This window comes from Rhipicephalus sanguineus, chromosome 1 (genome assembly GCF_013339695.2).
Source record: "Rhipicephalus sanguineus isolate Rsan-2018 chromosome 1, BIME_Rsan_1.4, whole genome shotgun sequence".
NCBI lineage: Eukaryota > Metazoa > Arthropoda > Arachnida > Ixodida > Ixodidae > Rhipicephalus > Rhipicephalus sanguineus.
This window is the reverse complement of record NC_051176.1, coordinates 308,816,329-308,837,376: the sequence shown is the minus strand read 5'-3', so window position 1 is coordinate 308,837,376 and position 21,048 is coordinate 308,816,329. Positions and strand designations below refer to the sequence as shown.

At 47.8% G+C, this 21,048-nt stretch overlaps 1 protein-coding gene and 1 pseudogene across 3 annotated transcripts in view; one reads left to right on the top strand and one right to left on the bottom strand.

Annotated features, from left to right (window-relative positions):
• The window catches only part of LOC119379424 (transcription elongation regulator 1), a 417,021-nt gene that overhangs the window by 18,354 nt on the left and 377,619 nt on the right, over positions 1-21,048 (bottom strand). The gene's annotated exons all lie outside the window — the stretch shown is intronic.
• On the top strand, positions 13,645-15,684 carry LOC125756915 (uncharacterized; annotated as a pseudogene).

Sequence of the window (21,048 nt, the reverse complement as noted above, 5' to 3'; positions counted from 1 at the left end):
TTTTGTACGTGCATATCCATTTCCCTTCCAATGTGCAAAAATATTTGAGATCACTCTTCTCGGAGAAGAGTACAGTTTTGTGTTGCAGGCTCCAAGAGCTAGGCTGTCAAGCTCCTTGCATTCTTCTGTACCCCTCCTGCATTCCCTGGGGGTGTACAAAGAACGCAAGAGCTTAAGTGTGCAAAACTAATAGTTTGAGGCTGAGCAATACAGCTGCGATCAGGCTTTTTGTGGTGTGGGCTAGGTGAGCACATGGAGGAGGAAGTGGGGGGGGGGGGATGTCGAAAGTGCTTTGACGAGCGTCAAAGCTGACTGAATGGAAAAGCGTTTAAATAGGAATGGAAAGAAAAAAAATACAAAAAATGGGTGTTGCTATGTTATAGACTGTATCAGCATAGGCCGAACTGCAGACGTGCTGGGAACATGGCAGCAATATCTCCTAAAGCGATTAAGGTATTAGAAGAAGTCATTAAAGTTTAAAAGCTCCTCGAATTGCCGAGAGATATTAGAATACCTTGACCACAATCTAGCTTAAGAAGTTTGTTTTTGCAAATGACAAAGCAGTACGTATGGCATGAACAGTGCGTTTCTACCCCCTTCCTCCTTGAAATCCGTCCGTGACACCTTTCAAGACACTACGGGGGCAAGCTGTATCATGCCACATGAAATAACGCAGCCGCTGTTTAAATGGTAGTGAATGACCTGACAGCAACCGACGGTGTGTGTCGTCGCCACATTTGTTCAGGGGAAAATCGAAGTGGCATCTGCAGACACGAGCGTATTATTGTACAGGAGAGCGAAGGGGCGCTCGATGCTCACTAATCGTGCTGCAAGCTTCATCGTCTTTGCCACCACATGACTGGTGGCGCTGCAAATTTGTAATTTGTACTCGCTTACCATTGATTAGGTGCATAATTGTAGATCCATTACAACGTGGATCACAATGTCACGCAATAAAAGCGGCGGGGTGTCACTTGTGTCAAAACATGCTGCACAGCATGCTTCCATGCCCTCCTACCACCATGTTTGTTTACGTCTCACGCCACCTATAGGCCTCGGACATTGTAAAATAGACCGGAGACACAAAAATGAAACGGGCGAAAATTATTAAGCTTTGTCACTTGTCTTTAGTACCGTGCTTCGTTCCGCATTCATCTCTCCTCTGGAGAAAAAACCATGTTAGTCTTTGTCACACCACTACCTCAGTTTGTAGCATGCATCAGCATATACAGTTGATCCCGGATATATCGAATTATTGGCTATATCGAACAGTTGAGAAATCCCCTTGAATTTCCCATGCAAAAGTATGGGGCTGGTGCGCACGTATATCGAACCCCTGCACATGGAAACATCCGCTATATCGAGGAATGCTGCGCCGTGCCAAAGCACACAAATTGCATTTTTCCTAACAAATATAGATCATTTTTCGGCCGCGTTCTAACAAGTTCCAATCCCTCGTCGCGCACAGGTGACAAAACGGCGGTGTTATTCCATTGTGTTGATCTAGTTCGTTGCGCAACGCTTGTCAGTGCACCGGCATATTTGATGCGTGATCCGCAGGCTTTAATGCGCGGGCATAGCGTTTTTCAAAGAAGCTGATTGCCGAGGGCACCAAAATGAGAATGCAAAGTGACTCGGCAGCTTCGTTGTAATGTTTGCACTCCCTTCCTTGTTTGTTCGCGCACGATGGCATGCGGGCCCAAAAAGCATGGCCTTCGAGATGTGCAACTTCGTGACGTATTTTTGGTGTTTTCAGTTTTAAAACGCACATCTCAGAGGCTATGCTTTTTTTTCGCATTTCTCGCCAAAGCAGTGGCTGCCTTCTACCACGGCCGCTGAATGAAAGAGCACGTGGGTACGGCCTGCCGCGTGCTCCGAAACCGGCCTGACAGGTTTAGTTTCCCGGACCACCCCCGCGGCGCCAGCGGGGGGGAGGGGGGGGGATTTCGCAAGCGCCCGCGGGATCGCTTGCGGCAGTGCATGCGTCTTCATGTGACGACCAAAATCTTCTGTTAAAATCCATATAGCCTGTACATATCAGGTAATTACCAATCTTGCTTGTACATACCTGCAGCTCTTGTGAATTTTCAGTTTTGCATTGCCCAAGATGCAACTTCGCATACCGATCGCTTTTCGCGGAAGAAGTAATCGTGAGCACATTTTGCTGTTGTCTTAGAGGACCACAACTAACTGAACTGGAGGCGCTACACCTTTTCTAATGCATCGAAGTTCTTTATTTTGACTCTAAAAATGTCGCTTCAGAGTTAATCATTTAGAAAAAGTGATCTCAAAAATTGCAGCGGCCACTGTTTATTTAACACAAAATATGATAAATTTTTCACTTTCTCCAAACATGTCTATTGTACACATACGACACAGTATCGCATGCAACAGGCACGAAATAATGCTCAGCATGTGTGCGACCACCTCATAGAAGGAGATTTGAGCCACTTTGAAATTTCAGTGGGTGATATTTTTTTTGGGAGAATATCCTAGAGCGCGCATACAAGTTGGCGGCCGGCAGATATACAGTCACACTGTGAAAATGTGGTCCTCCAACCACTGCTGGCCCTTAGACTGTACCGTCCGTGTCGTTCGTCAGGTTCTCTATCTGTTGAACAGATCCAAGGAGCCAAGTGCACGCCAAGGAATAGCACACACAAAAAAAAGTGCTACATCCCGTACCAGCCAAGCATATGTTTACGTTTACACCACTACGGCAGCTGGCTGCAAACGTTGCTGCATCCAGCGCCCGTGACAACACCTTCCCGTTTTCTCTTATCTCTAGTTTTTTTTCTCATTCCCGCCTTTCAGTCTGCGGCACCTTTGTCATTAGTTCCGGTTGTTTACGAACGCTGTCGCGTTGGGGTGTCGTGCGCTGCCCCGTAATGCCATGTGATACTGACGTTAATTGGTTGCCGTGAAAAGCACGTTTCATTGAGAGAGTTGGGCTGTCTGTGGTCATTTGCGGAAAGGAACAGACTCAAACTTACCTTAGCAAAACACGCGGAGACAAAAAAGTGCGGAAAAGCGGCTGGTGGGCAACGACAAGGGTTTATTTTAAACAAATATACATGACAGCCAACACACACGTTGAGAGCTACTCACAGAGACAAAGTAAGGATGGTCGCTTTTAAAAGAGCTATGGTAGACAAAAAAAAAAGGGAGGGGGGCTGCACGCTTTGATTATGCTCGTCTCTGTTTTCTTTACTTTTTGCATAATTTTTTATTATTGCATTGTTTTGCGTCCAGCTTGTGAGCCCAAATATTGGCTTCCCTGCCTACTTCCAGTCTGTACCGACCATAAAACCATTCACTGTGGTCTTTTGATGTGAGCTGCTGTACAGGCAATGGCGAAACTTCGTTGCACACCAACATGCTTGCCTTTTGACAGTCTCCGTCATGTGGTTCTTTCATCGATTACTGTTTATTTTTTTATGTTATGTATTGTCGACAAAGACACCCGTGCTCGCTCCAACGAAGGCACGTGTACTCGATTGTCCTACAGCAGCAGTGGTTTTTGTGTGCTACTACGTGTGTAAATATGAAAACCTGGTTGCCACTTGACCCGGCAGTATCGAAAAAAACCTGGGCAAGCGAATGTCACGCATGAATAATATAGCTTGAGTTGATCCCCACCATTTCATGTTTTTTTTTTTCTTGAGTTAAAGAAAATTTGAGTTGTGGCCTATTATTGTCAGCTTCATTCTTCGAGGTATTAGTCACTCCAGTAATCGACCTTATATATATATCAATTTGTAGACATAGCACCGCTAAGAACTGCCAAGAAATTTGCAAGCCACTTCTAATGAATATATACTTCCGCAGCCTTTTCAACAAAGTTACGAGGAGTGCGTCCTTATATCTGTAGAATCCACTAATATCAAGCATCCAATGCTTAATTACTTTTCGGCACAGTATCTTATATCAGAAATCATAAAAAAAGATTCAAATTATGTTTTGACATATATTTTCTGTGCATAAAGAACATGAACGTGTATTGACGGATGGTTCAAATAAATACTTGCCAAGCATTTCAGCTGAGAAAACTCAAATGTGCTGAAGCAGTGTCACGGAAATCAAAATATGTTAAAGTAACAAACGATGCATTCATTACGCACTCATAAGTATAACAACTACTTTTTCACACATTCAGCGCCTTATAGTGATGCTACGTGCATTGTGGAATATTTTCCCAGACAAAAAGCAAAAAAGATGGTTTTTAAAAAAAAGTGCCAGGCGCTCGGCACGTATACGGAAATTTAAGTGGCTATTTAACCAAATTATGCGGACGGACTCAACTGACTGCATGATATGCCATGACTGCGATAGATGAGATAGAAAAAAAAAAACCTTAGAATAACTGAGTGGTATCACTGTTTTGACGACCACCAACTAATTTCCTGCAGCTGCTGCCCCCCCCCCCCCCCCCAACGGAGCCGCCGGCACCCGTTTCCCCGCCCCGTCACGCCGCAGCGGCCGCAACTGCAACTACGGCGGACACGCACTCTCCCATAGAAAACCACCCGACGAGGCAGGCCGTACCGTGCGCTTTTTCATCCAGCGGCCGTGCTTCTACAAAGCCACAAGTGCCATCGCTATCACCAACATGTCGACGGTGGAGAAATGTTTCTTTGTGCAGCGTTGTCTCTTGCGGCATGTGGACTAGTGTACTTCTCGCTTCGTTCTAGATAAATCATCATTAGGGAGTCGAACTAAACATTGCCCCGCTTGTAGCGATAAAAATGATGACCGGTGCTTGGTGTGACGTCAAGTAAAGCACCGTCGTGCACAGTTTCCTTGCGGGCGGGCCTTGGTTCCAGGTGACCAATTTTGGGTGTGTCATGACCGCTGACTACGGCATACGGTGCGTCAGTGAATTTTGCGACTTATTAGGCAGTTTTAGAATAGCGTACGCAAAGCTTTGCGTTGGCTTTTTGCGCAACTGCGCATGCGTTGTACACTAACCGCTTGCGGGCTCCCGTTAAGTGACGGAAATAGCGCGCCGCAAACGCTAACTTAGCGTACGCTATTGGGTCATTCCACGCCAAACGCCCCAGACATTGCGCTCGACCCTCTCCAATTGTATTGTAAAAAATCGTGGACGTTCATATCACTGCACTATTTGCCCTCGGAAAGTATCTTTTGGGAAAAAAAATTTTCTTGTCTGTTACAGTGATTTGAATTTTGCCGTAGTGGGTGAAACATTGGTTGCGAAAAAATACTCTAAAAAATACAATACTTTACAGAACGCCTTAAATATCTGCTGTTTACTTGAAAAGCAATGGCACTATCTTATTATCACCCATTGACGACCACTACTTTGTCTCACGATGTGCTTTGTGGTGAAGCAATGCTGCAATTCTGCGCCCATTTTGATTATTTTTTAAAAATTCTACAAATATTACAGACAAAATAGGACTATACCACATGGCTGGATAGTTGGCAGTAAGCGTGTCAAAAAAGTATTGAAGTCGATGACCGATTAGTTTCAAAGTGGAAGGGGCGCAAGCATTGAAAAATGTGTGAAATGCTCCACATTCAGGCACATGTAGAGTGGTGATGCAGTCCAAGTAAAAATGCACGCTTGGTCTCGTTGGGAAGAGTAAACAAAGGAGATTTATTTGTGAAAGTTTCATCGGAGTGTTTTTTGTTTTTGGCGAGAAACAAAAATTTATGTTGAGCGTTCGCGGCGTGCCTGGGCGCAGGCCCGTAAGTCCGCTTCACTGCACCGCAACTGTTCCTTGGGGCAACGGAAGTATGCAACGCTCACGCGGGTGGCACGATCGTGTGCTGCTGTGAGTTTTCACGTTTCGACACGCATTCTTCGGCTTTCCGCAGTGCCGCCGACGAAGTGTCAGGGAAACCGAGTGATGGTTCTTTTAAAATATATTATTATATAATAAAAGTGGCTAACAGGCACCGGGAATACACTTATAATTCTTTTTTATGGGCAGCTCGCTAGAACGTGACTCGTGCCTCGGAGCCGAATGGTGCTACGTATTCTTATGCTCGGATCTTCGGCAGAGGTGAACTTTGCTCCGGTGATCGAGTCACCGAGCGAGCACGCGGCACTCGAAGGTTCGTCTTTCGGCCCGCATCCCTTGGCAGCGCGTAAGATAAACATTGCGAATGGTGAGTATACTGCTATCGTGTCATATTTTAGACGGAGAGCCTGTACAACGGAAACCGCAAGCGATAAATATACAAAAGGACGAAGCCGCATTTAGGGCGGCTTCGTCCTTTTAAATGTGTATCGCCTTCGCTTAGTAATCGCAAGGCGATTAAGCCCGAACCGCACGTGCGCTCCCAAACGCGCACGGGGCGCGCGTCAGTGCGCGCAGCCCGGGCGTCTCCGGCGAGTTATGGCGGTTTCCACCCACACACTACGCGCGAAGGCGCACGCGAAGCGCGCGCTTCCTCATACGCGCAAGGCATTGTTTCGTACAAAACTACTGATAGTTCATCAGAATACTTACGAAACCTCCTTCTGTTACCTTTTTTTATTCTTAGATGCATGCACAAGTAAATAAGAACTAAAAATTTTCACATGATGTGCATCATCATCCGTCGGTCAAGCCGGTGCTGGTAACAGCCATGCCACAGTTGCGTATTTGCAGGGCTCCAAGCGCTTCCGAGCGCGCGCCGTCTCAAGGTCGATATCAGTCGCCGCGAACACTCGCGTACCGCGCGCGTTTTGCCGCGCTTGCTTCGTCTGCGCATGCGCGGCCTCCGGAGCGCGTACAGCCAACGTACAGCGCGCGCTCGGCCAGCGTACGTGTGGTTCGGGCTTTACTAAGGTGAAGGCATCGCATGCAGCGTGGAAGAAAGTTGAGCTCTCAGCAAGGTTTGAGTCTACAATCTCCCTCAAAGGTATGCGCACGTTTCACCATTTCGTGCCATCATCACTGACCACTCTTAATGCCGGGCTCACCACCTACTCAGCAACACAGGCATTTCAAGTGGCGAAGACCATACGTCGGCAACGGAAGTAAGAACTGCAACCTCCGCAGAGATCGAAAACACAACCCAAGCTCTGCGCCTGTCGTACGTGTGCATGCAGTGACGTGGCAATGAAATCGTGTTCTGCTCCGACTACTAACCGGCAGCCTTTAGTGCCCTTCCGAAACATTCTGCCAGCCATATACACTGTTTGCAAGTTTTCAGCATCGTGAAAACTCACAGCAGCACATGATCGTGCCACCCGCGTGGACGCTGCATACTTCCGTTGCCCCAAAGAACAGTGGCGGCGCAGTGAAGTGGACTTACGGGCCCACGCCCAGGCACGCCGCGAACGCTCAACATAAATTTTTGTTTCTCGCCAAAAACAAAAAACACTCCGATGAAACTTTCACAAATAAATCTCCTTTGTTTACTCTTCCCAACGAGACCAAGCGTGCATTTTTACTTGGACTGCATCACCACTCTACATGTGCCTGAACGTGGAGCATTTCACACATTTTTCGATGTTTGCGCCCCTTCCACTTCGAAACTACTCGGTCATCGACTTCAGTACTTTTTTGACACGCTTACTGCCAACTATCCAGCCATGTGATATAGTCCTATTTTGTCTGTAATATTTGTAGAATTTTTAAAAAAATAATCAAAATGGGCGCAGAATTGCTGCATTGCTTCACCACAAAGCACATCGTGAGACAAAGTAGTGGTCGTCAATGGGTGATAATAAGATAGTGCCATTCCTTTTTAAGTAAACAGCAGATATTTAAGGCATTCCGTAAAGTATTGTATTTTTTAGAGTATTTTTTCGCAACCTATGTTTCACCCACTACGGCAAAATTCAAATCACTGTAACAGACAAGAAAAATTTTTTTTTCCAAAAAATACTTTCTGAGGGCAAATAGTGCACCGATATGAACGCCCACAATTTTTTGCAATACAATTGGAGAGGGTCGAGCGCAATGTCTGGGACGTTTGGCGTGGAATGACCCTATTCTAAAACTGCCTATTATGTTTCCGGGCACCATATCGGACGGGAGCACAGCGAGCGACTTCATCTGTGCAGATAATGACTATAGCTGTTTCTGTCTGCATCGCTGCCGATATCGTAGCCGACGTTGTCGGTGCTGCAGAAATGGACCCGTGCGGTACAGAGCTAGCATCGACGTTCAGCGTCGATCACCGCTGTTGTGGCCGAAGGTGCTGAATTTGCTTATTTGGAAAGCTTCAATGACATTGATGATGACTTGATGAATTCACGGCACGCAAGAAGCAAGACAAGTTTGCGGACTATTTTCATGCGAAATAAAGTGCGGCAACTTGCAAAAAAAGAAGTTGTCACCTTGTTCTTTAGTATATGTCAGCGAATCTTCATGTTCGCGCTTTTTACGATTTCCGAAAACTGTATCGAGGCCTGCAGTGCTTTAATTGAAGCCTTAAATACACGTATTTTGTATTTCGAATTCTTGATATATTGAACTATTTCGCGATCCCCTTCGAGTTCCATATATCCGGGATCGACTGTATTGCTGTTTGCACTTTTTCAATTTGGCAACGGTGTACTCTACGAACACATTGCCTAGCATTCAAGTTGCAACTAGCGTCTTGCGTAAGAATTACAGTCCACTGCCGATTTTTCGGACGCCTGATTTTTCGGACATGCTTGAAAATTCGGACGCTTTTGCAGCACCGTCACAAGTCCCATACACGTCAATGTATAGAAACATCCAAAGTTTCGGACGCTGAAACTGCTGAACGTCCAATTTTTCGGACATTCTGCCCAAATTGCAGGTTCGAATTGACATTAATTGAAGACCCCACCTCTGCTGCATCTATCATCACATAGGTTCGAACCAGCACTTTCGCGAGTCGATCAGTTTGAGACCACAGCAGAGTCCGAAAGGCAGCTTTGCCGCAATGCCAAAGTGTGATGAGGTAACACATATAGAAAATCTGAAGGGAACACTGTCACGACGCAGTGCGGCGATGTGTTTACGGATAAGCACGGAAAATGCACGGAAGCATGATGGCAGCAGGCAGCAAACATGCTACTATGCCTTAATCGCTGACAACCCTTATGATAAGCATCCTCAGCTACCATATATTGCCAATTATAAGTCGACGTTTTTTTTTTTATAAAATGACCTTCCAAAGTTCGGGGGTTGACCTATAATCGGAGTCGACCTATACGCGGAATTGTAAAGTCTACTTATCTGTGGGGTCCGATGAAAGGTCGTCGTCCTCGGATTTCCTGCTATTCGACGCATTGACAACATCAGCCGCAGAGGCAGCGGAGTCGCGGCAACAGCTATCTCCCAACGCGCGCGCGCCGCTTCCGGAGCCGGACATTTTTGCAATCTGCCACGACGATCGTGAAACTATAGCGAAACCACATGAGGCGAAACTACGGAGCGCGTTTAAAAAATCACCACCGCGCGGTATTAATGCGAACTTCTTGGGAAACACGGTCTCGAAAGCAGCGTTCCAAACTTTTGATAGAGGGCGAACGATGCTCTATGAAAAAAGAGGAATTTATCTTGCGATGCGCCCTGCAGTTTTGTTTTCATACAATAGAAACGATTCGTTGACATATGTGAGGCCAACATTTTTATGTCAGTAGCCCTTTAAAGGGCCCCTAAACTACAGTAAAACCTCGTTATAACGAAGTTGAAGGGGGAGTCGTAATTACTTCGTTATAACCATTACTTCGTTATAGCCAATATCCATTTCTACCGACAATTAGCACGCAAGAGAGGATGTACTGACCACCAAATCCCACAGCAGCCCGCCACGCAAACGAAAAACGGCCATCGCACGGAGAAAAACTAGCAAAAGAAAAAAAGAAAAGAAAGAACAGCAAAGAACTGCTACTTTATTCACGCCAAACTCGGCACACCAGCTGGCGGCTCACTTAGCAGAAAAATAGTCCTTAATAGACTTCTGCCGTGTCTTCCTCAGACAGATGATGGCTTTTTCGGCCGCTGCCGCTATGTCGAGTCCGTCCTCGCAGTCATCGTGAGCGCCGAAGAAGCGGCGCAGCAGGTCTGCCGCATCCAGCGCTTGCGCGGACGTCGGAACATCGGGTTCACCAACTCCGGGCTGTCGTCGACACATTCGTCACTGTCGTCATTCACCACCCCTGTCACCGTGCGCACAATTTCAGCATCTGTCAGCTCTTCGGTTGTCACCGCGTCAGCATCGGCACTGACGTACGTGCAGAAGGTATCGCAGTCGGGCACAACTCTGACGTCAAGGAGAGCGTCCCATGACACCAGGTCTTGGTCACCCGCGGCACCCTCATTGGCGGCAGCACCGATATCTTCGCTGTCACCGCCGCTGTTGACGCCAAATGAGGCATGCCGGAAGCAGTTGGCGATCGTGCTTGCTGTTACAGACATCCAACCAGCATCTCGATCGCCATGTAGAGGTCGATTGTAGTCTCGCGCTTCATGCTCATATTGAGTAGAATTCGGTCGATTACACGCTTGCGGTACCGTGCTCAACGCTACGCCGAAATCTTCGGCAACTTTTTTCTTCTTGACACCGGACTCGACGGCTTTCAACATAGCCGCCTTCTGCTCGATTGTAATCGTTTTGCGCTTTCGTTTGCCATTGCCGTCGTCCATCTCCTGTCTAGCGGCGGGAACCGAGAGAGACGCTGTTGTTCTGATGCACACGCAGCGCACGACAAGCAAAAAGGCCCGCGCCCACGCCGCACGGTCGCCACGTCGCCGTCCACGCGCGCAACAGGAGAGCGGGCGGGTCCACGAGTTCCGCGGGAATGGGGAGGCCGGGTGACGTGCGCGGGTGGGTCCACGAGTTTTAGTGGAAGGGGAGGCAGGCAGACGCGCACCCTCGCGCGTGTTGGCAGGGAGCTCCTCGGGAGCGCAAGTTTTGAATTACCGCATCCGTGATGGGACGTAAACCGTCGCGTGCTATAAGACATTGACTTGCCGGCTACCAAAATGGTCGGTAAGTGCTCGGTGGGGGAAAAAAAAGGTTCGTTATATCCATTGCGAGGAAATTTTAGCTTCGTTAAAACGAGGTTTTAAATGCATGGGCGTCTATGGGAATTTCAAGGGGAATTACGATTGCTTCGTTATATCCATTAGTTCGTTATATCCCGCTTCGTTATAACGAGCTTCTACTGTACCTCCGATATTTTTCAAACATTTCAAGTAAACACGCGCATCGTGTGCAGAATGCCATCACGATCAACGATGCCACGCGTGGCAGCGCTACAAGCCGCGGGCGACCCACAAATTCCAAGAAACAAATTCTTCTCCTCTCCAGGCCCTTCCGGTCTGCCCAATGACGTATGTGATGTCGTGTATTCAATCCGTGATGCGCTATGCAGGCAATGCTGTGATTGGTCGAACAAGAACCTATGACTACGACGAAGGAAAAGCTGCCCGCGCTTTGCTGTTCCTTCGCCATGTTGCCCGCATGTGCGCGCTTGTGAATTGGCAACTGCGGCCTGTAATGGCCCGTTCACGCTAGCAGCAAGCCTGCCGCAACGGCGCGGTGCCACTGAACGCCGGCCGTCGCTGCACGCGCGAGAGCTGTCCAACGTGCACGGTAAGCTTCGCCAGCGAGGCATTCACGTCTCCGAAAAACATTGCTGCACAGCGAAAAGCGGTTGTCGTCCACCTCGAACCTATCAAGTGGCCGCCGTGTGCTCTGTAGCTTGTAAGCTCCGAACTGATGCTTCCATTTGCTTTCGATTCATGTCCTTAAGCTTCGACAGCAAAGCATTCATGCAGATTCGGCCCCGTTTTTGAGAGCCATACTCAAATAATCGATGATGTAGGCTTAGCGAGTCGAGATGGGCGCTTCCGAATGCTCGGAGGACATAGATTACGCGTTTGTTAGTTGTTTCTAATCCTCCATAGCTGGCGCCACTTGACCTGGCGCCAGCTCTGGGACATGTTATTTCGTTTTACGCGCTGCTTTTTTAAATACCAGACAGACTATAATAATAATAATATCTGGGGTTTAACGTCCCAAAACCAAGATATGATTATGAGAGACGCCGTAGTGAAGGGCTCCGGAAATTTCGACCACCTGGGGTTCTTTAACGTGCACCTAAATCTAAGTACACGGGCCTCAAACATTTTCGCCTTCATCGAAAATGCAGCCGCCACGGCCGGGATTCGATCCCGCGACCTTCGGGTCAGCAGTCGAGCGCCATAACCACTAGACCACCGTGGCGGGGCAAATACCAGACAGACTAAAACGTTCCATTGACTGCTAGAACCATGCTTGGCAACGACACGGAAGACATCCGCACTTCTAGCATGAAAATTGCAGAGCAAGAAGCAAGCAACTCAAAGCGTCCCGCGGTAGACGCAGACGACGCGGCGCGAAGATGTGGCTCCTCCTTTGCTAATTGGCCACGTCGCTCTGCAGCAGCCGGAGAACGGCACAAAAATGGGTCTCGGACCTATTCTTCGAACGGCAAAGAATGACTGACGTGCGCAAACGAAACCGTTTGCGCACGGCAGCCTGAGAACGGCAAACGGCGAGCTGCCGTGCCGCTAGCGTGAGCAGGCCATAATGCAACTGCCAAATTGCTAGCGTACCAGCACAGTCACGCCTAGCGGTCTGATAAGCTGCGCGGACTGAATCAGACAGTGTTTTGCGATGGCTTTCACGCATCGGTGTGCGGTGCTTGGCTGCAAAAGTGCCGACTGGAAAAACGAAAAGACTCGACACTTAAGGGAAGATGCGGGTTGAAAAATAGCGATTTTTTCGAAAATTTTCACTTTTGAGATATTGCTTCTAAAATTATTTTTGGTCATTCAACTCCCATTTCCCCAAATATCAAGGCTAAATTCGAACGAAAAATCGGTGAAAAATCAACCTGCTTCAACCAAGGCAGCTCTCTAAATCACAAACTCGCGCATACAACGGCTATTTTTGAAAACCTGCCTCTCGGGAACTCGACGTCGGCCGCCATTGCTCGGTGACGGTTTGTTCGGTGACGTAGATCAAGCCTTCTTCTAGTGTACAAGCGTCCCCCCAGTTTCGTATTTTGGCAAGACAATAAAAAAAAACCGGCGGTTTCGAAGTCGGTTTTCAGCCAAGTTGCAGCCGCTCCGGGGTCACGTGGTACGCTACCGAGGCCGCCATTGGCTACATCTGATCGGCCCCACTGGCGGCGCGCTTGCGACGATCAGCACTTCCCATGCGTTTGTGTGTTTTTCATAGTCCCCAATGGATCACTCGAAGAAACATGACTTTCGAGCTCAGAAATTCGGAAGCAAGAACCAGTACCGAGGACGTCGTCGTAGGCCGAAGCGCAAAGCAAGCGTAGAACATTGCGAGTCACCGGCCGCTAGGCCTAATCAAGACAGCGTGGATATGGGGGCTTGCGGGAACTTCGACGAGATCGACGCCGCGATCAAGTTCATCAGCGCATCCGAAAGAAAGATAGGACAGTTCGGAAATGAGAGGACGAGGAGTGGTGGTAGGTCTGTGAGCGGTGTAATCTGCGACATCGGTGCTCTGACAGCGACGGTGAGCGGTGCTGTTTGTCCAAGGTGCCGCACTACTGGACTCGTCGTCCGCGACGCCACAAGCAAACGCAAGGGCCTCTCTGCGTTTCTCGAGCTGTACTGCGATAACAATGAATGCCCAGCGTCAGTGCTTTCCGCCGCGCATAGTTCACGGCATGTTGTGCCAGAAGGACATCCCATCGGTGCCAGTGAAGACCAGAGCTATCGAAGCGGCAGCTCGCGTGACAGCTTTGCCGTGAATGTGAAAGTAGTGGTGGCCGCGCGTGCGATAGGCATCGGACATGAACAGCTATCGCGTTTTTGCGCTATTCTTGGCCTGTCAACACCCATGCATCACAAAACTTTTATTGCAATTGGCAAAAAAGTTCATGCCGCAGCTGTCGAAGCTGTGCAAGAAAATCTTGCGAAGGCAAGAATCAAAACAAAAGAGATGATGGATGGAGCTGATGTTGCTGTCATGTACGATGGAACTTGGCAAAAGAAAGGGCACAATAGCCACAATGGAATAGGCACTGCGATGTCTGTGGACACTGGTTTGTGCCTAGATTATGAGGTGCTCTCAAACTACTGCCTTGCCTGTAGCTGGCACCAGGACTTGGGTGCTGAGGAAGAAATGTGGCAGGCGTTTCACAGTCCTGTATGTGAAAAAAATACTGAATGCTCCTCTCATGCTATGGAGACTGAGGCATCTTTACGTATATGGGGCAGGACGCCCTCATACGAAACACCATTGCGCTTCACCAAGTTCCTCAGTGATGGGGATAGCAAAGCATACACCGCTGTCGCCGAGGCCAAGGTGTACGGAGAAGCAGTTGTGGACAAGGAGGAGTGCACAAACCATGTGGCCAAGCGTCTAGGCACTGCACTTAGAAAGCTACCAACACGACTTCCACGAGGAGAAAAATTGAAGGACGGCACAATTCAGAAGCTTCAAAGCTATTATCGCATTGCCATAACGACAAACAGGGGTGATCTTCTGAAGATGCATCGCGCCATCTGGGCCTCTTAAGGGGGGACATGGCACTTGAAAAAAAGTTCTTTATTTCTTAAACGATTTTGATGAAACTTCCCGAGTTTATGTATAGTTGTGTGCTAATTTCAAATATGATATTATTTTTCTAGTATGGTGTGTAGTTTTTAAAATACAAAATATTTCATGTGCCTCTTGGGGAGCAAGTTTTTTTCTAAACTGAGTTAGTTACAAAGTAAATCAGCATATCACGATAATATGCAATCAGAACTGTGTGCAGTGCAACAAAAATGGATGTTCTAAACCTATTAGAACAAAAGTTATGGTATGTTGAACATTCACGAGTGAAATTCTAGCTTGAAATGACTCACTTGTGAATGTTCAACATACCATAACTTTTGTTCTAACGGGTTTAGAACATCCATTTTTGTCGCACTGCACACAGTTCCTGTTGCAGATTATTGTGATATGCTGATTTACTTTGTAACTAACTCAGTTTTAAAAAAAAATTGCTCCCCAAGAGGCACATAAGATATTTTGTATTTTTAGATCTACACATTATACTAGAAAAGTAATTGCATATTTGAAATCAGCATACAAATATACATAAAGTCACCAAGTTTCATCAAAATCGATCAAGAAATAAAGAAAAATTTTTAAGAGCAGTGTCCCCCCTTAATTCCACTCATCCTCCAGCAACAGTGCAGGCAGCCACAGATACTGTCCAGAAGGGGTGAGCTCCTGGTGCAAGCATAGGCGAGCCGAAGCCCTTGGAGAGCCTACACCAGACCACACCAATCTTGACTAAGGCACAGGGAATGGCTGTTCTTCCTATTTACAAGCGCGTCACAGAGGAAAAGTTGCTCATTCGCTGTCTGCAAGGAAAAACACAAAATGCTGCATAATCTTTGAACAGCAAGATCTGGCTTTTGTGTCCGAAGACAAAGTTTGCCTTCCGGACAACAGTGGAAACTGCAGCTGCAATGGCCGTGCTGTGGTTCAACAAAGGTCACTCAAGCTTTGAACAGGTCTTGCAAGAACTTGGTGTACTGCCACCTGATGAACTGATCACCCTCGGCCAATCCCGTGACCAGAGAAGGATCCAAAGAATGCCTTCATGTGAGACAGCTGAGGCAAGGGCTCATCGTCGCAACACGGCGAAGAGAGCGCGCCTTGATGACTCCATTCTCAAGCGGCGAGAAGGAAGAACATATGGAGCTGGACGTTTTTAAGTGCTCTGGCTGTTTAAAGGGTGAACTGTTCTATGCTCTCAAAAAGTTTCATGCAAATCGCACTGTATATTGAAGAATACATGTATTTATAACTTTCAAATGCGTTTTTCTCAATTTTCATTTTGAGGCAATTTTCGCATGTTGTGCACAAACTTTCATGCACTTAACACTTTCGTGACCGCGCCTATTCTCATCGATAGTATGTTATCGATGACTTCAAGATCAAGTTTTGGCACTCTCTGAGGGGTTCTGGACAGCTAACGCAATACAAAGCATAAAATAACATGTTTTTTTATCAGTTTTGTTTGCGAGTTTGTTTTTTCCACCGCGGGGAAATTTTTAAAGCTCGTTCGCAGTCAGGTAGGTGAGCGCTCGTTCTTTCAGACTTCGCGTCGACGCCGCTCGCGGGTGCTCCACAGAAACGGCGAATTTCGACGGATTCCAATTAATATGAGCGGGAATCTCTGGATGATGGTAGCAGCACAGACACGAAAGACGACTTCGATTCGCCAGGCGAAGTCGTACGGACGGCGAAACTGCGTCAAACCTCCCCGGAACATCAGCAGCTATCCGCCGGTAAGTTTCGTCTTCTCCTCGGGTCGTTTTATCGCTGCCGCGCGTCGATGTAAACGTATCCGGTGTGTTCTAAACATAACAGCTCTTATCTGCAAGGTGTTAACTTCATTCGGGCGGGAGCATTTGGCGCCGGCTGCAGAAAGAGCGCAGTTCTCTTCGCGAAGACGGCGTGGAGGGGACTTTGACCCAACGCTCCGGTGTGCTGCGCGGCGGCGTCTTCATGTTGTTTTTTACCGCAGAAGTCGTCGGAGAGACATGCAACCACACAAATAAGTATGCGTGGATGCATACTTTCGAAAAGCCAACATACAGTGAGAGGGACGGATCCATGGAGGGAGGTTACTGAAGAGAAGATGACCAGGTTCGTCTCACTCCATGTGTACATGGTAATCGTTGAAGTCCCGCGCTTGCATTGGTGTTGGGGTCGACGACACATATTTCCAGGCCTTCGTCTACCGTCAGTGATGCCACGGAAAAGGTTCAAGGCTTCTTGAGTGTCTCTGATCTGAAGAAGACGAGCGTCGCATCCCACGACAATCTCCACCACGTGTCTTCTCTATTGCAACACATGAACGATTTTTCTACGCTATCTTTTAACCCCGCCGGAACCTTTCAGTGAATGAGAAAATGGTGAAATGTGAAGGTCGGTATGGTATTCGGCAGTATATGAGCGAGAAAGAGGTCAAATGAGAGTACAATTATGAATTTTTGCAGATTTGGAACAGGCTACACTGTTCATTTCAACAAATACACAGGAAAATTGAAAAATACCAGAACTGCAAACTATGCTAGGAAAGCTGAACAGAAAAAAAATCTTTTTTTCCCGAAACATGCGCAGCCAGCCGTTGTTTCACAGTGTCGAGAACCTGCATCGCGCGGTGGCATGATAGGCACTAGTGCCTATATTCTTGTATTTATGTAAATAATCTTTGTACTTACAGAGCTTACATTTCCACTATTATTCTACGAGGGCTTTGCATTCAAAACGTATATTTCGATTTTTTTTATTGTTTAACCTTTGCAGACTAGCATTGATAATTTTTTTATTTTATTAGAAATAAAACCGTTGTTTGAAATTAATACCCTTGGAAAGACCAATTCTTCCTCCATAATTTGATACCCTACACTTTAGCATCAATTATAATTCTTCTGCAGGGAAAAAATATTTCCTAGACTAGCCAAAAACAACCGATTTTTCCGCGGTCACGAAAGTGTTAAAATAGTCCTATCTTAAAGGGACACTAAAGGCAAATATTAAGTCGACGTTGATTGTTGAAATAGCGGTCCAGAAACCTCGTAGCGCTGCTTTTGTGCCAAGGAAGTGCTTATTTTGAAATAAAATCACGTTTTTAGTGGTCCGCATCGCGTTAGCGCGCTTCAAATCTCCCGCCTGAAAATACGACTCTCATACGTCACTGCTGCCATGCCCAACGTTGCCCGCTTTTACTGCGCGGCCGCCGACACTAGCAGCCGAGCGGAAGTAGCGGGACCCACAGTAGCAACAACGGCGCTGCGGCAAAGACTTGCTCAGATGGGCAGATTGAAAGCCGTCACCAAGTTGCGGTTGGTCTCGTAATCCTCAGTACGAAAGTGCAGCGAGCACACACGCAGAGGTTTTGACTGTTTAGCACACTGGCGCAATGGCATGACACTAAGCCACTTCGAGCGTAAGGGTTCATTCCGCGGCACCCAGTGAAAAGACACACCGGTTTCCTTGCTGCAGCGCTGGCGTTGTGCACCATTCGGGCATCCGGCAATATCACACACATGCGGCATTTTGTCGAACTTCCTGTCAGAGCGACTTCCACTAGCGCGCAAAACACGCACGGCAGTACGCGATCCCGAAACTACCACTGAGACGGGCGAGGCACAGCTCGGCGAAAACGGAACCTTCGAACCACGCGCGCCGTTCCCCATGGCAACGCCACGGAGGTTTTGTTTTCCATGAATCAAGCGGAAACGAACAAACAGCATTTTATTACGTCTTTTGATGCTCGGAATGTTCTTTTTTTACTGCTGCTAGTTTGATTACTAGTGATTTATTGTAGGCCGACTTCTCTACGTCATCGGGATCACTTCGAAAATGTCCCACTCGTGGCGCTCATCATGTGATACATTTAGCTTGATTTCTCGGTAAGTAGGGCACTGCTGTTGATAATATTGCCGTTTTAGAAGTTGTCATACATTGGGCTTTCACTCTGACATAAATTGTTATTTGCCTTTAGTGTCCCTTTAATGAAATTTTGCACAAAGCTTCGTCAGCCACTCTAGAATACAGATATTTATATAAAGTTGCAATATATGTAACAGATTTTTTGTTTCATTACTTGATATGCTGATAGGGGAGCTATAAAGTATATGTTTGGTACTCTTGATTTTTTTAAAAAAAGGTGGCAAGTAAATCTCTCATTTGAGGTACTTTTCAGTACAGTCGAATCCCGCTATAACGAATACCGCTACAACGAAATTTCCGCCACAACGAATAATTTTCGATTCCCCGTCAGCCGCCCATAGAAAACAATGCGAAAAATGTCTCGTCACAACGAATACTCTTTCTGGGTATTTCCGCTTGAACGAAGTTTTCGCAAGTGCCACCACATAAGGAAAAGGAGCTTGCCTAGGATTGCCGCGAAATTTCGCTAGAAATTCGACCATTTCTCGTTGCCAGAGCCGTGCGGCCGCATCGCAAGACCAGTGTCTTCATCGGAGACATGCTTTCTGCCACCTCACGCACATCCCGGTAAATTTTTCGCCATTGAGATGCTCGGCGACAGATCGTCCATCCGCCATGATGCTGCCGGCGGATTTGATGCGCGTGCGGGCCGCGGAAGAATCGTTGATGGACTCCCGCCATTGTTTTGACGTAGCACTCAGAACAAAACTACTGCTCGTCGTCACAAGCCCTGCGATCGTGAATGACATCCATGGCGTTTTGAAGGCACACGCGCCGCCAGCGCGCACCTAGTCCAAGCGTAACTGCATTCTGCCGCAACCGCTGTGAATACAAATGCGGTCGTGTCGACGCGACCACGGGCGACCACGAAAGTATGCGCGCATCCATCGAACGTACGCGCACTGACTCAATGCAATGCTGCGGCCAAAACCACGGTAGACGCGATCAGAGATAGCAACGACGCAGTTCTGAGGGCACACGCACGGCCAGCGCGCACAGATTGAAAACGGAACTACCGTCGCTACCGTTTGCCGGAAGCGCTGCGCAGAAAACGGGGGCAGAGACCGCCGTCGCTATCGTCGCGATTATCGATAGCGAATATGCTGAAGTACGCAGCTAACACACCGGAAGAAAGATTAAAGGCAACAAAGTCGTAAAACGACACGAAGCGTTTCGACTTTCCTTTCTCTCGCTTATGACTGTGGTAGTGCGGAGCTTCGGCACTTCGTTTTCACTTAGCCTCTACCGAACTTTGGCACGCTCCTTCGCGGCGCTACGCGCTCGGCACGCTTCGAGGGTAGCCTGCATATAGTATTTGCTCGTGTATAACCCACGTGTATAACTCGCCTATTGACGCAAAGCCGCCTTCATTGCGTTGCCGTGAAGCCAACTTGCGCAACGAAATTCGCGTATAACCCGCACCCCGAGTTTAGCGCTAAATTTTCTGTATATTTTGTGCGTGTTATACGCGAGAAAATACATTCACACGGTGTGCGGCCAAGTGCGTCCGAGTTAGCGACAGTTAAATGCAAAGGACAATGCATGCGCTTGCCGGGACCAAAGGACGAGTCATGATCATCAGATATTCCCAACTTTTGTGGTATATAGATGAAATTTCGCTGCAACGAAATTCCACGACAACGAACTTTTTCGCGCGTCCCGTCAATTTCGTTGTAGCGGGATTTGACTGTATTGTAATGCTCATTTGCAGCAAAATGAGCCATATTGGGATTCTGTGTGATTACGACCCAACCCTGCTGCAGGAGTTTGACTCCGGTTTTCTACCATGTTGGCGATCTTTTGAAGGCATGCGCGCAAAACAGGATCCATACCAGCACGATTCATAGAAGCACGGGCTGGCACGGCAACAACAGCGGTTAGCCGAGAAGCACGGAGTTGACAGCATGTCACGTGAGATCGGAAGGGGCGTTTGGCGAGGAGGGCAAAGCGGCTTTGGGAGAGGAGACCAGCCGACGAGCGGAGGGTAGTGAAGGAAAGAGCGAAAGGATTGGTAGCCGCGTTTCGATCATCAAACGCGCCTAACTCCGCTATTACGGCACCGTATCGAAAAATTTTCACGGCTACGTGTTCGTTGTAGACTCTTGCACAACTGTGATGCCACAACTAAATTTCGACCTCTGGGTGGTTTAGGGGCCAGAAGGTATTCACTTGCCATTTGGTCACCTCATAGCCCAAACTTAAAAGGCCCCTAAACCGCCCAGAGGTCGAAATTTAGTTGTCGTGTCACAGTTGTGCACGAGTCTAAATGAACACGTAGCCGCGAGAATTTTTCGAAACGGTGCCGTAATAGCGGAGTTACACGCGTTTGATGATCGAAACACTGTGACCGCTCGTTTCACGCTTTCCTTCGCTACCCTCCACTCATCGGCTAGTCTCTTCTCCCAAAGCCGCTTTGCCCTCCTCGCCAAGTGCCCCTCCCAATCTCACATGACATACCATCATCACTGACGCGCTCTTCGAAACAGCGGGCACTTCCGGTTGCCGTGACTCCGTGAACTCCATGCTTCTCGGCTAACCGCTTTTGTTGTCGTGCTGGCCTGTCATGTTGGCAATCCTTCAAAGGATCGCCAACATGATGGACCCGTACAGTGACACGTGTCG